The sequence below is a fragment of the Lasioglossum baleicum genome, chromosome 4 (genome assembly GCF_051020765.1).
Source record: "Lasioglossum baleicum chromosome 4, iyLasBale1, whole genome shotgun sequence".
NCBI lineage: Eukaryota > Metazoa > Arthropoda > Insecta > Hymenoptera > Halictidae > Lasioglossum > Lasioglossum baleicum.
The window spans coordinates 398,026-411,987 of NC_134932.1; the positions used below are offsets into that span (position 1 = coordinate 398,026).

The window sequence follows — 13,962 nt, forward strand, 5'->3', positions numbered from 1 at the left end:
GATGGACATTTAGGAGGCAATATAAATTTATTAGAAATCGATATGAGAAAGAGAGAGAGAGAGAGAGAGAGAGAGAGAGAGTCGACTCTTTCGTGAAATGTCACTAAATTTCTCGATCCGGCCCACTGTGTTAATAATTCAAACCTAATTTTATATGTTTTAGCATAGCATCCCACGTGAAACCTGGTAAAGTGTAATAATATGGTGGATCTAAACTGTAGCTCTTAATGCAAGTTTTTATGAAAATTTTCAAAAACATCAGCCAGTAACAAAACATCAGCTTTCAAATACAGATCGCTGTATTCACCCAAAGTTTTTGTGTTGAAACGCTTCCACACATTCTCGGCATTCACATAATCACTAGACTGCGGATTTTATACATTTATGGCAAAAATGAGTATGTACAATTTAAAGCAGTGGACAGGTTAACAGGATTTAAAAATATCAATGTACTCGTTTCAGCTAATTAATATCATTAGAGAAAAAATTATATTTCTATTTGGCTCCTATGTTGTGCAATTTATGAAGACAATTTTTATTTTTCATAAAGATCCGCAGTCTAATAATCACGTTCGGATACGGTTTCGCCTGTCAACGAACTGTAAAATGACTCGCAAACAAAGATCGTCTAATTTATCTACGCAATCGAGATATTCGTATGGAAAGAGACACCCTTTCGCGTCAACAACATGAAATTTTCTATGGAAAGATTTTGAAATTCGGAACGCGTAAAATTGTCAATTCGTTTGTGTCGAGGAAAGATGCTAATTTGTCGAGACTTGTGTTCAAACATTTTTGTACGAATCGATGAATCGTAATTTAATACAATTACGCGAATCTGATTGCTGATCTTCAACATTTTTGTAAATGAAATATACTTTTCTTTAGTTATTGGTAATACGTTGACACTACCTTCAAACGCATTAGCTATTTCCTCGATAATGAAATGTGAATCGTACCCGGATAAATTGTGGAAAACTATGGGAATGCAAAACGAATTTTTGTAATTTAAATTGCAATCTTGATGCGTGGGGCCTCTATATCGTCCTGTTAGATGACAATGATCGCGCACCCGTATATCCTTTTCCTCACATGGTTTTTCACAAATGTTGCAATGCGCTGCGTTGATAAGTGCCTCGCACTGTTCATTCGTTAGCTGTTTCATAATTTATCAAATAAAAAAATTATAAGAAAGATCTTATTTTTTATTTAAAACCAATCCTCCTCCTCCGCCTCGTCCTCCTACTCATACAATTAACTCGTATTTATTAAAAAGAAAACAATTACAGTAATAATATCGCCCCCTCCCTATACAGCGAGATATTTTTTACATTAGTGAAAAGTTACTCTTATCTACTCTTTAATTATACAAATATACAAGTATTAAAAAATAATTAAAATATAATTATTGGAGCGAATTTCTTGTCATTTGTCTTCATTATTTTTGTTTCCTGCGAACAGACAGATAGACAGTTATATATCATGTTATATACTTTGGGATATTTTTTCTTTGAAAATTTATTTACCTTCGAGCGACGATTCTTTGACGAATCCTCAGACATCCATACCGCGCTTCGCCCAGAATCAATCTCCAATTTCGCAATCATTGTGAAACACTGTGTGAAAAAAATAAAAAAAACGTAAAAAGAGGTGTTTGTGGTTTTGACGTGGAAAAAATTCAAAGTCGCGTCTTTATAACTGATACTTTACGTGTTTTTATAATTGTTAACCCATGCTCGAAATGTTCGCACTTCGCGCAGACTGCAATGGTATGTGACGTTTTTTGTCGGTTGCCAACAGTGAAGTCGACACGGTTCGTCATCAGCAATTTCATACACGGGATCGCGAACTAGTACATCGTATTTCGGACAGTTGAAATCTTCCAAATTTATCGAGTTTATTTTCATTTTTCGAAGGATGTCTCTCTCTCGAAACATCCACCTTTGTACGCTACGACAGGATTCGCATAATCGCGCACAAAATTTTGAATTACTTCGAATATATCGTGCTGTTGATATTTTTCATAGCCGAAATCTTTAAATGGAATCCCGTGTATGAAATTACTGACATACCATGCAGACTTTTCGTCAGCGTCGGATAAACAACGTTCTTCCCCAAGCGAAATTCGAAGAGTTCGAACGAGCCGTCATGACAAACATCGATCACATGGCTAACTCTTTGCATATACATTTTTTTTCCACAATTTTTTCCACTAGATTTTACATCGTTTATTAATTTTTTTTTATTGTACTTACCGTTGAAGAAAGGGGGATGCGCGAAGTTGGCTGGTCGGATGATAAAAACACACACGCGATGTAACTTCGTATAGCGATCCTGATTGTCGACGTTTTTTCTTATGGTATAACTTCATACGACGACTGTTACGAGCAATTTATAATGGATACCCCTACCCACTAATGTAAAAAATATCTCCATATAATATTCCACACACACGCAACAAGTCCAACGGGCAGTACGCGAAAACCGTCACGTATGGAAAAATGGTTGATCTTTGAATCTCAACATGACAAACGCTTGCAACGATGGAACGTTCACGAAGACTTCGCGTTCCATCGCGTCCTGTTCATTCATTCTTACCATCCCCACCAACTACAATAAAAAGATGGAAGAAATGATTTGAAATGCTACTCTTAATGAGCGTTTACGATAGCTGACTGTATGGCGATGGCAGACAGAAACAGCGACACGGTCCTCTTACATCTTGCATTACATCGATAAGAAGATCTTTCAGAGGGGACCGTTGTATATTTACGAAATTAAACAAGACGTTCATCGAACTCGTGAGATTAGACGTTCGTCGAAATCTCCGCTCGATAACAAAATCGTCGATAAACTTTATAATCGTAAAAAATTTACAGCATGATTGATTATGTTCACAAATATTAATAACTATACTAATTTAAATCATAACAAAATGAAATCTGTGCGAAAGTGCTCTGTACACCTAACTGAAAAACTTCTGTAATACAAGAATTTACACAATTTTCCTCAAAACCCTTGAAAATTGCCAATGAACGGATGCTGTTTCAGAAAGCGTGGCGTAAAATCTCTTGGCTTTCAATGAAGTATACTACAAGCGACCTTTAGCTACGTTGGATAGAAAAAATTCCATGACAAACGGAAAAATTTAGAAATTGACTTCTTTCTAGATTTTCGGCCAAATACCCCAGAGTTGGGCATTAATCGATTAAAATTTTAGTCAAGATTGATTAATGTGTATGATTAAAAGAAGAAATCATCGAAAAATCGAAGACTGATTCAATCGATTGATGAAGTTAATAATCACCATACGGTCTATCCATAAATTGTAATAACCAGGGAGATAGAGACAGAGAGCGGAGATGAAGAATTGACAGAAATATATCTCAAGAGAAACTCAGTTTACACTTTTTCAGTATTCATACAGTTTTGATTCCGTATTTCATTTCGAAGCTCCAGCAGTTAATCATTAATGGAACGTTTGCGAAGACTTCGCGTTCCATCGCGTCCTGTTCATTCATTCTTACCATCCCCAACCAACTACGATAAAAAGATGTATGAAATTATTTGAAATGCTACTTTTAATGAATGTTTACGATTAGCTGGCTGTATGGCGATGGCAGACAGAAACAGTGACACGGTCCTCTTACATCTTGCATTACATCGATAAGAAGATCTTTCAGAGGGGACCGTTGTATATTTACGAAATTAAACAAGACGAACTCCTGAGATTATACGTTCATCGAAATCTCCGCACGTGAGAAAAACCGTTGGTCCTCGACAAATCGATGTTGAGAAAAATTATTGACTGGCTGTATGGTCCCCTTACATAAATCTTTCAGAGGGGACCGTTGTATATATTTATGAAATTAAACAAGACGTTCATTGAACTTCTGAGATTATACGTTCATCGAAATCTCCGCACGTGAGAAAAACCGTTGGTCCTCGACAAATCGATGTTGAGAAAAATTATTGACTGGCCCTCTTACATAAATCTTTCAGAGGGGACCGTTGTATATATTTATGAAATTAAACAAGACGTTCATTGAACTCCGTTCAAATGAGTGTTTTACGATAGCGGCGATGACTGACATAAACAGTCTTGCATGTAGAGACGTGAAAACATAAACACGTTCGGACACGTTCGTAATACCTGGAAACTGGTCTCGAATGCAATACCTGGAAACTGCCCCCCCCCCCATCTTTCAAGATATGGGCTGTATTTCCCCCCCCCTCCCCCTCCCCCAAAAACATGATGCAATAATTCCATTAAAAATATGACGTAATATATGCTCGTGCAATACCGCTCGGCGGTACCGCTCTCCCGTGAAGTGGCGGTACCGCTCTCCCGTGAAGTGAAAAGTGAATTAGAACCCGCCTATAACATCTACTGAAAAATATGTTTTTTTTCAAAGCCATGTTTTTCAAAAACTGTGCGTATAGGAGAAAAATTAAGGACAGATTCGGAATCAGCGCAAAAAACTCTATAACAAGGACCCAACAGTATATTGAAAACAAATTTGGTGTTGGACAGTGTAATCGGTTCTCCAGAACCGTTAGGCCTGTTGCACAGTCGAGCGCAATTTTCCGGTCTCAATTACGTTCTAAAATTCTAAAAAAAATGTTACATATTTTGGATCCTAAGACGCATTTTATAGAATTTTTTCAGATTTTTTGGTTGCAAACTGTGGTCGTAAACAATGAAAAACCCCCCAAAAATCGGAAAAATGCAGATTTCTAGAAAATATGAAAACATGCTTTTTACTGTTTGGTTCCTTGATAAAGTACTACAGCAGGCAGTGTCGTCAATTTTTTCAGATTTTTTTATTGTGGGACATCATTGTCAAACTTTTCTCGACGTTTCTGCTGTGAGGAGGAAAGTTATACTTATTGATTTTACCGCGGGTGTATATTAAGTAATTTTTAACGTTATTACATTTTACTTTATTATTACATGTTATTATACATTACAAAACGCAATTGTTTGACCTAAGAAATGCGATTTAATAGAAAGAAGAATTGTGTTCTGTGCGCGATATATGTACATACTGTGACTCGCAAAAATTTTCGGACGCTCTAAAAATGATAACTTTTTTAATATTGTACTATACGATTTGAACTTTTTGGGAAGCTAGAACAATTAGTTTAGTACAGGATGTGAAAATAATTTTTTCAAAAATAGCAACTGATCGGAATTGTAGAAAAAATGAGAGACACTTGGGGAAACTAAAACACCTGGCAGAAGACTGTGAAGGGGTAGAAAGAATTAACATAGGTATAGAAAAGATAGTACAGGAGAAATTGTAGAATGGGTTAGGAGTATAGAGAAAAAAAGGAAAGAATTAATCACAAGGGATAATCAAGAGAGAGGCAGGATTAGCGGGGAGACATTGGGATAGATCAACATAGACAATAAGGTATTTGATGTGGCATGGGATATGGATGGATGGGTGGAGGAACGGATGAATGGATAAATAGAGGGATGAATGGCTTCGAGAATTATAATACAAGTCCAATTTCTGGGCCACGAGGCTGAAATAAATAAATAAATACGTATTTACTTACTTACTAAAAATTGCATTTTACAACATCTTTATATGGGCCGACATTGAAAATTTAAAAAATACGTTTTGTAAATCTGTGTCAATTAAACATATTCTGAAAATTTCGTCAAAATCGGTCGACGTTGCAATGAGCTACAAACGTTTTAATATAAAATAATAATTCTTAAAAAATATTCTGTTATTTTACACCGATATACCCGACCCGACCCGTATCATGTTACAATGTTTCTCTCCACTCCACGGCGACCGAAACCCTCTATAACAAAACAGACAGTAACAAAACGTTTCTATTTAAAATGAATACATATTTTGAACATAGTTTTTACATTTTTAATTTTTTGGAAGGTTAAAGAATGTAATTAAAAAAGTAATGAAAAATAAAAATTAAAAAAAAATCCCCGCTGCACGGGGACTCGAATGCTAGCTCCAGATTGCGATTCATACGCTCGACAGCTCGACAGCCGAATTTCAGTTTCGCTTCCGCCGTAAAGCAATACAACATGGCAACATGGCAAGTGCTAAAAATAGATTGTGGCTGGCATAAGCGCACAAGCAGCGCACACGGATATAGTAAAGGTACGCTGGTGAGTGTAGCGCGCGGGCGCGTTGCTAACACGATACAGTGTCTTCTGTGGTGGCCTCTGGTGGCCTCCTGTTTCTCACTCCAGTCAGAATATATCCTAGAGGGCGTAAGAGAAATATTCGAGCGACACAGATGTCGTCAGATGTGCTAACAGTAAAGTGGGTTCTGTTTCTTGCTAAAGATGATGTAGGTTATGTTCCATGCTAAAGATGATGTAGGAGCTGTTCCAGGCTAAACATGATGTGGAGACAAAAGCGGCACGGCCAAAACCCGGGCGTGAGCACTCTCATATACTCTCTGATAGTATCTCGTCGGTGGTAAAGGTACGCTGGTAGTGTAGCGCGCGGGCGCGTTGCTAACACGATACAGTGTCTTCTGTGGTGGCCGCTGGTGGCCTCCTGCACCGACGAGATACTATTAAAGACTGCCAGCCCCTGTGTTATTCCGCGGGACCAGTAAGCACCGACGAGATACTGTTAAAGACTGCCAGCCTTACGGGAGTTGGCGGGACTCGAATTTTTCGGTGTTCTCTTACGCCCTCTAGGATATATTCTGACTGGAGTGAGAAACAGGAGGCCAACGACGGCATTTCGTCGGTGCAGAAGACACTGTATTGGTATCGTGTTAGCAACGCACCCGCGCGCTACACTCACCAGCGTACCTTTACTATATCCGTGTGCGCTGCTTGTGCGAGCCACAATCTATTTTTAGAACTTGCCATGTTGCCATGCTTTACGGCTTACGGAAACGAAACTGAAATTCGACTGTCGAGCCGTCGAGCGTATGAATCGCAATCTGGAGCTAGCCTTCGGGTCCCCGTGCAGCGAGGATTTTTTTTTAATTTTTATTTTTCATTACTTTTTTAATTACATTTTTTAACCTTCCAAAAAATTAAAAATGTTAAAACTATGTTCAAAATATGTATTCATTTTAAATAGAAACGTTTTGTTACTGTCATAATTGCATTAATAAAAATTGGTATATGATCGAGAACAGGTTGATGGTATTTATTTGGACTGATTGGAGAATACGAAAATGCAGGAAGTATTTTTTAGTTTATGAAACAATTTGTAGATTTATTAGTTGTCAAAAAAATAATAAAATAAATTGTATAATATATATAAATTGATTTTATACTAGCATACACAAGTTTATTTGATCTTCTGTCTTCCTATAATAAAAAAACACAGTCATAACTATAATTATAATAGAATTTCATAAAATATTGAGGTTATTGCAAACTCATCTTTTTTCGCGATGATGCTCTAATTTTATTGCTTCTCTCGAATGTCCATTTCCTTCCGAGACAGTGCGTTTCTAAGTGTAAATAAAAAATGTTGATATAAAATGTATCATAATTAAACTACAATTATTCTAATAAGGTAGAATGTAGTACATATTAAGTTTTAATTACCAGGATTTTCTTCTTCGACGTTAAGCACCCTTTACTGCTTCTCGTAATTTACGTATATGGACATTAGGGTGGACCTTATTTTTCGACCATGAAATTTTTTTGTCCCGTAAACCAGAATTGTAACAAATGTTGAGAAAATGATCTGGAAAAATTTTGGGGCCGATTGGATCATGGGAAAATGAGGCGCAGCAAATTTGAAAATTTTGAATTTTTTAAATCTTTACATAAATAGACGTTATGATATATCGTTGAATTTGTCTTTTTTCTCTTTAAGAATCCGTATGTAGCATAAACAGTTGTTGATAGAAAAAACATCCGTGACTTTGAAAACTTGAAATAATTACTTTGAAAAAAAATTTTTTCTCTGATACTATATCCACCTCCTTATATACTACAACTTTTGTTTGAAGAGTTTTTTTATATATACATAACTGACAGAGATATTAAGGGGCGTAATTTGCATTATTCGGAAGCATACAACTGCGCATATAGCTATTTTCATAGCTACATGCTGCCGAATAATGAAAATTACGCCTCGTAATCGAAAAAATAGGACTTTTGAGGCAGATAGCGCCCTAGATCGATGTTTTATCTAGCGTTTTTGACTAGTGAAAAACCCCGTGTTTGTATTATCGAGAAATGAGTAAATGAATATCTTGCAATCCTGGAAGTCTCTCTACTACCTTAACTAAATTCATTAATACGCTCCAATCTACAAAAGAAAAACAGTTAAAATATCGGAAAAAGAAGTTATTATGAATAATAAGTAGACTGACTGAAACATAGACTGAAGGTGGTCAATGATACCGCTGAACGGGGCGTTAAACTAATGGAGGATCATATTAAAATTTTATATAGAAACAAAGTGGAGAAATAATATATACTATACAAACTGTGTTGGAATATCGACAGCAGTATCCTGACGCCACAAAACAGATTTGTCAAAGGATTTTTAAATATTTTTTAATATAGAGAGAGAAACACCTGATCAATCCCTACATGCGATTAATTGCATTTTTAAGAGGCATTGAAGACAGCTTATTAACTGAGAGTTATTAAACTTTTCATTTTCCTCAGAGTCAGTAAGTTCTTTATTTTTCTCGGAGTCATTAAGTTTTCCATTTTTCTTGGAGTTATTCAATTTTTCATTTTCCTCAGTGTCGTCAAGTTTTTTCATATAGTCCAGTCGGCAGGTCGAAAAAAGGCGTCTACCTGGAAAGTATTCCGAACTTAATGAAATTTTGACACGTCATTTAGGGGTACTCTGGGGAGTCGAATCTCAGTTTTCGACCTCGAGGACCCTGTGCTAACTTGGGGAGGGGGAAAAACCACTACTTTTATTACCTTGTTTTGGTTTTTCGCCTATCGGACTCGAGTCGGGTACGCGATACATCAGACACATCGGGAAGCTTATGACTAGACTGCGGATTTTATGCATGTATGACAAAAATATACACGTTCAATTTAAAGCAGTGGACATGTTAAAAATATTTAAGGACATCAATGTATTAGTTTCAGCTTAATAGGATAATTAAAAGAAGAATACAATTTATATTTGGCTCATGTGCCGTGCAATCAATGCAAACATTTTTTATTTTGCATAAAGATCCGCAGTGTACTCATGACTCACCTTTGTCGGGCGGCTTCTAAAACAATAGAACAAGATCGCGCGAACGAGTTATCGCGATACCCGAGAATCAACTGTGCGTTCTTATGAAATAGATAATAATAATAATGGTACGTATTTCTTTCATAACTTGTCCATAATGTGATTTTTATATAAGTACATTAGGTATATTCGGCAGATATGTGCATGATCGTTATTTGTATTAAAATTTGAAATAATGCACGTTTCACGTGAAAAAATTATAAGAAAATATTTACAACGTGGTATGTAATAAGTTATGATAACTTTTCAGTGGGTGATGTTTTTATTAACTGTTAAGTAACCTACTTAACTATCATTAATCTTACACAAATTCTTAAAAGATAATATATAGTATACAATATAAAATAAAATAGAAATTAACTTAAAATAAAATCATATAAAATAAAAAACTAGAGGGTTATTGTTGCTCGCTCGCTTCGATCGCTCGCGAGTAGGGTTGTTTTTGCTCGCTCGCTTTGCTCGCTCGCGGATAGGACTGCTCTTGCGAAAGGGTTAGTGGTACGCATGGCTAGTAGTACCTATAGCTATTAATGTTTTTTTTTTATTTGGTGTGTGACTCTCCACGAGCCACACAAAGAACTTCCCGATTCGTTAGTTGCAGTATATTATTATCATTATTAAGTGTACGTTTTAAGAAGATTATACGTTTTCAGGGAAATTCAATAGTTTTCTACTTATCAAAATGTTTGCTATATGGCGTCACATTAAACCAACATCGTATGCTCGTTGCTCGCTTGGTTCCTTGTTATAGCATACTAATGTTGCAAAATAAATTGTCTTAATTAGTTTTTCGCAAACGATACAACTCCTCATTATCCGGGTTTGCAGTAGTGATCTTGGTTTTCTTCGATACTGTTAATTTAAATTGTCCCAAAATATATAAACTGCGCTCAATTTTGAAACTCTGCTCAGTGCTACATACAATATTTGTAAAGTTCGCCTTTCTGATTTTTTAAAATCCAAACATACTTTCTCGTATGTTTGTCCCTGACTTTTATGAATCGTAATCGCTTCAGCAGGAACCACTGGAAATTGACTACGTGTGATTTGATATTTTTCCTCACTCGACATATTTACTTGATTCGATATTTTTATTATTGGTGTAAAATTTTGATCAATATTTGTGCATTTTTCATATAATCACGATAACGAGTTCTTACTTTCACTCCTACTCTGGCCAATTGAAAATCTAACCACAATATAGACGGAATTTTAGTATTTTCTTGAAAAGTAATAAATTTTAATATTCCGCATGTGTGCTCCATTAATCAATCCGTTTTCAACATCAATGTTATTAATAATTATCATATAGTTTATATTAATTTTCAATTTAATCTCAGTTAATAATTCGTTTTGAACTGATTGTTTTTTTAAAGATTGTAATATAAATTTTTTTTTGTACTTTCATCGATATTCTTTGAAAATGTATTCTCGCGAGTAGAGATGATTAACTCACTCTTGCATTGGGATAATTTTCGATTATTGTAAGCGGAAACATCATCGTAAGGTACAAAAAAAAAAATTAAAAAAAAATTTTTTTTTTTAAATTTTGAAGAAATCGAAAAAAAATTTTTTGTGTAATTACGTTTGTTTCTTCGGTGGAAACTTTCCGTTCTCTCGTATAAATTGCATTGTTGAATGAACTTCTTTCGAAAAAACTAAAAAAACTAAAAAACTACTTGACCAAAATGGACCAAAATCTAATCAGCTCTAAGTTACAGCGGGGCATATCGATTGCATCATTCATCATCCTGATCGCGTTGTTACTATTTCTGAAAACGTTAACGAAAAATTTGATTACATAGAAACGGCCATACGTGCGCGCGCACGCACACACACACACACACACACACACACACACACATACGAACATTTTGCTGAAAATAGTCTAAAATGACTGCAATGACCATGAAACGTGAAGATCTGCTAAAAAATCGATTTTCCATTTTCGGGGTCATTACAATAACTTCCCTATAAAATCGGGAAGTTAATTATATAGAGCCTATAGATAATACAGAATAAAATATAAACACGAAATATAATACGTATAATGTTTATATTTATATTTCGTTTTTAATTATTGCCATACTTTACCATATTGTAATCTTCTAGGTGTATTGCATAACTTCCGTAAAGACATTTTAATGATATTATCGATACATATCTAAGTTCATTCGGAGAAAATTCGTTAAAAAGCTATAAATATTATCTTTTAAGTTTTTCACATGAAACGTGCATTATTCAAGCTTTAATACAAATAAAGAGCACGTATTTGGCGAATATACCTAATGTAGTTATAAAAAAACCAAGTATATTAAAAATCACGTTATAAGTAAAGAAAGAAAACCATTATTACCATTATCTATGTCATAAGAACGCAGAGTATTTGAATCTCGGATAACGCAATAACTCGTCCGCCCGAACTTGTTTGATTCTTTTCGTACCCACCCGACGAATTCGAAGTCGAATCGACGGGCCGCCGGACTTTTTGCGATCCGACCCGACCCGAACCCGAACATCGAGCGGCCCGCACATCCCTAAATTATTTATAATTATAAATATATTATATTAAATGACCTATATTATAATAACCTATATTAGGTAATTATGATCACACTTTAAATAAGTAAATATGGCTCAAATTGTGCCGTATTTAGGCTCATTTTAATTAGAAGAATCTCACAAATACGTTGGTAATTCCGTAAAAAAAGATTGAAAAATAAAAAACTTTCCTATGTGCATTGATGTAATCGGTACGCAGCCTTTTGAACTGTGTCGGCTGCCTCGTACCTCAGTCCCTGTTTGTCGTTTACGAGCTGTCGTAAAAAAAGTTCTGGTACATATGTTGATAGTCTAAAAATATGATCAATGCTATTTTTCAATTTCTCTAAAAAACCTGCATTTGTCGAATTTTTGCGTGTTTTTCACTTTGTGTAATTAACATTTTGAACCAAAAAATCGGGAAAAAATCTCAAATATCAATTTCAATTAAATGCAATTATATGATTAAATTAATGCAAGTAAATGGGGAAAATGGACCGAAAATTGAATGGCACAACGGCTGTTTAAATAATTCGAAGGACTATCTCGTCCGGCTAGGCCCTTCATTCCAAATTGTAATATTCCAATATTCCAATATCATTTTAAATATATTCAAGTACTATTTAAAACTATTAATGAGTTTTAACAACAAAATATTTTAAATAGAAAACTAAATTTTGACATATAAGATAAGATTATAGCAAGCTTGCTATAAATGTCGAAAACTCGAGTCTGGCCAGAGACATTCAATTTTCAGGAAACACTATTCTATGATGACGAACGGAGAAAAGGGAAGTGAAGCTCGGGGGCTTCGGTCGCCGTGGAGTGGAGTGAAATATTGTAACATGATACGGGTCGGGTCGGGTATATCGGTGTGAGACTACTAATCAAACAACAAAGCTTAATTATTTATCATTATTTTTTTATAGGATTTTCCTTAACATATTTGGTGAATTTTGTTTCTTTTTATGAAAATGATACCAAAATTATATAATTCCGATGATATTTGCTTATGCAATGAGCGACGCAAGTTTCGGACACAAAGAAGGACAGCGTCGGGAAAAAAAGAGACGCGGAGAGTCCTTATTCTTTTAAGATTTCGACTTCGACTTCGTCTGCTAGCTCTTCGTCTCGTCGCACAATGTACTCATAAATGAATCATGTTTCAGGAAGTGGTTCAGTTCAGAATGAAATAAAATAATGTTACACGGACTTTTTAAATAGCGTCATATATGGTGCAAGAAATATTCGTATAGAGTCAAATAGAATTATTTTTTTAGATATCTTCGTACGAAATACTGCCTCTAAATAACATTGTATGGATAGGAGCCGTCGAAAATTAGTTTAATTAGTTAATACTTTTATCTTGTTACTACCTCTACTTTAATAATTGCAGTCAATAATGCTGTCGAGCATTACAAGTATGGGATAAATAAGTAAAAAAATTAATTTTCTGTTTCCTACTAAGGATCTTAATAAGAACGATTGAATTTTGTCATTACACAACATAACAAAATATTTTTTAAGAATCATTATTGTATATATAACGCAATAATGTTCAAATTACTATTTAAATTGCAATATACATTTGTAGAATATTACGTAGTAATTACTTCCATTTTTCCTACATCTATAAACTATCGATTATATTGTAAACAATTATTACAATGGTGATAATAAGGAAAATAAGAATGCAATAAGAGAATTATATATAGTATTATAAGGCAATTACAGAATAAGTAATGTCAGCATTCTACTATATCATTCTTCTTCAACTTGACGAATATCTCGTCGATTGTGGAACTTTTACCGCTGTGGTATATCAGATCACTGTAACTTTCCCGTTATCCCCGCGCCCACTCGCGCCCACTTACCGGTCCCGCGGAATAACACAGGGGCTGGCAGTCTTTAATAGTATCTCGTCGGTGCAGTAAGTGGGCGCGGGGATAACGTGAAAGTTACAGTGATCTGATATACCACATCGCTAAAAGTTCTAAATAGTGCCAAAATAGTGCCAAAACATCGTCTGAAATATGGCGGAGAATGTAACATTTAATAATAATCGATATGGTTTCGTGATAATTCGCATTCTCACCGATACATCGCGACGAGAATCTCCTCAGTGGTCTTCTTTACCGACAAAATGCTGTCGTTGGCCTTCTGTTTCTCTGGATGGAGCCAGAATATATCA

The 13,962-nt window shown here is 35.1% G+C and overlaps 1 long non-coding RNA gene across 1 annotated transcript; it reads right to left on the reverse strand.

The window, feature by feature from the left end:
* Positions 1-744: 744 nt before the first annotated feature.
* LOC143207926 (uncharacterized) lies at positions 745-3,977 on the reverse strand. The gene is made up of 3 exons (XR_013008784.1): positions 2,256-3,977; positions 1,527-1,616; positions 745-1,451 (listed from the first exon to the last, which is right to left on the reverse strand). It is a non-coding gene; the product is annotated as an uncharacterized LOC143207926 (long non-coding RNA).
* Positions 3,978-13,962: the final 9,985 nt, after the last annotated feature.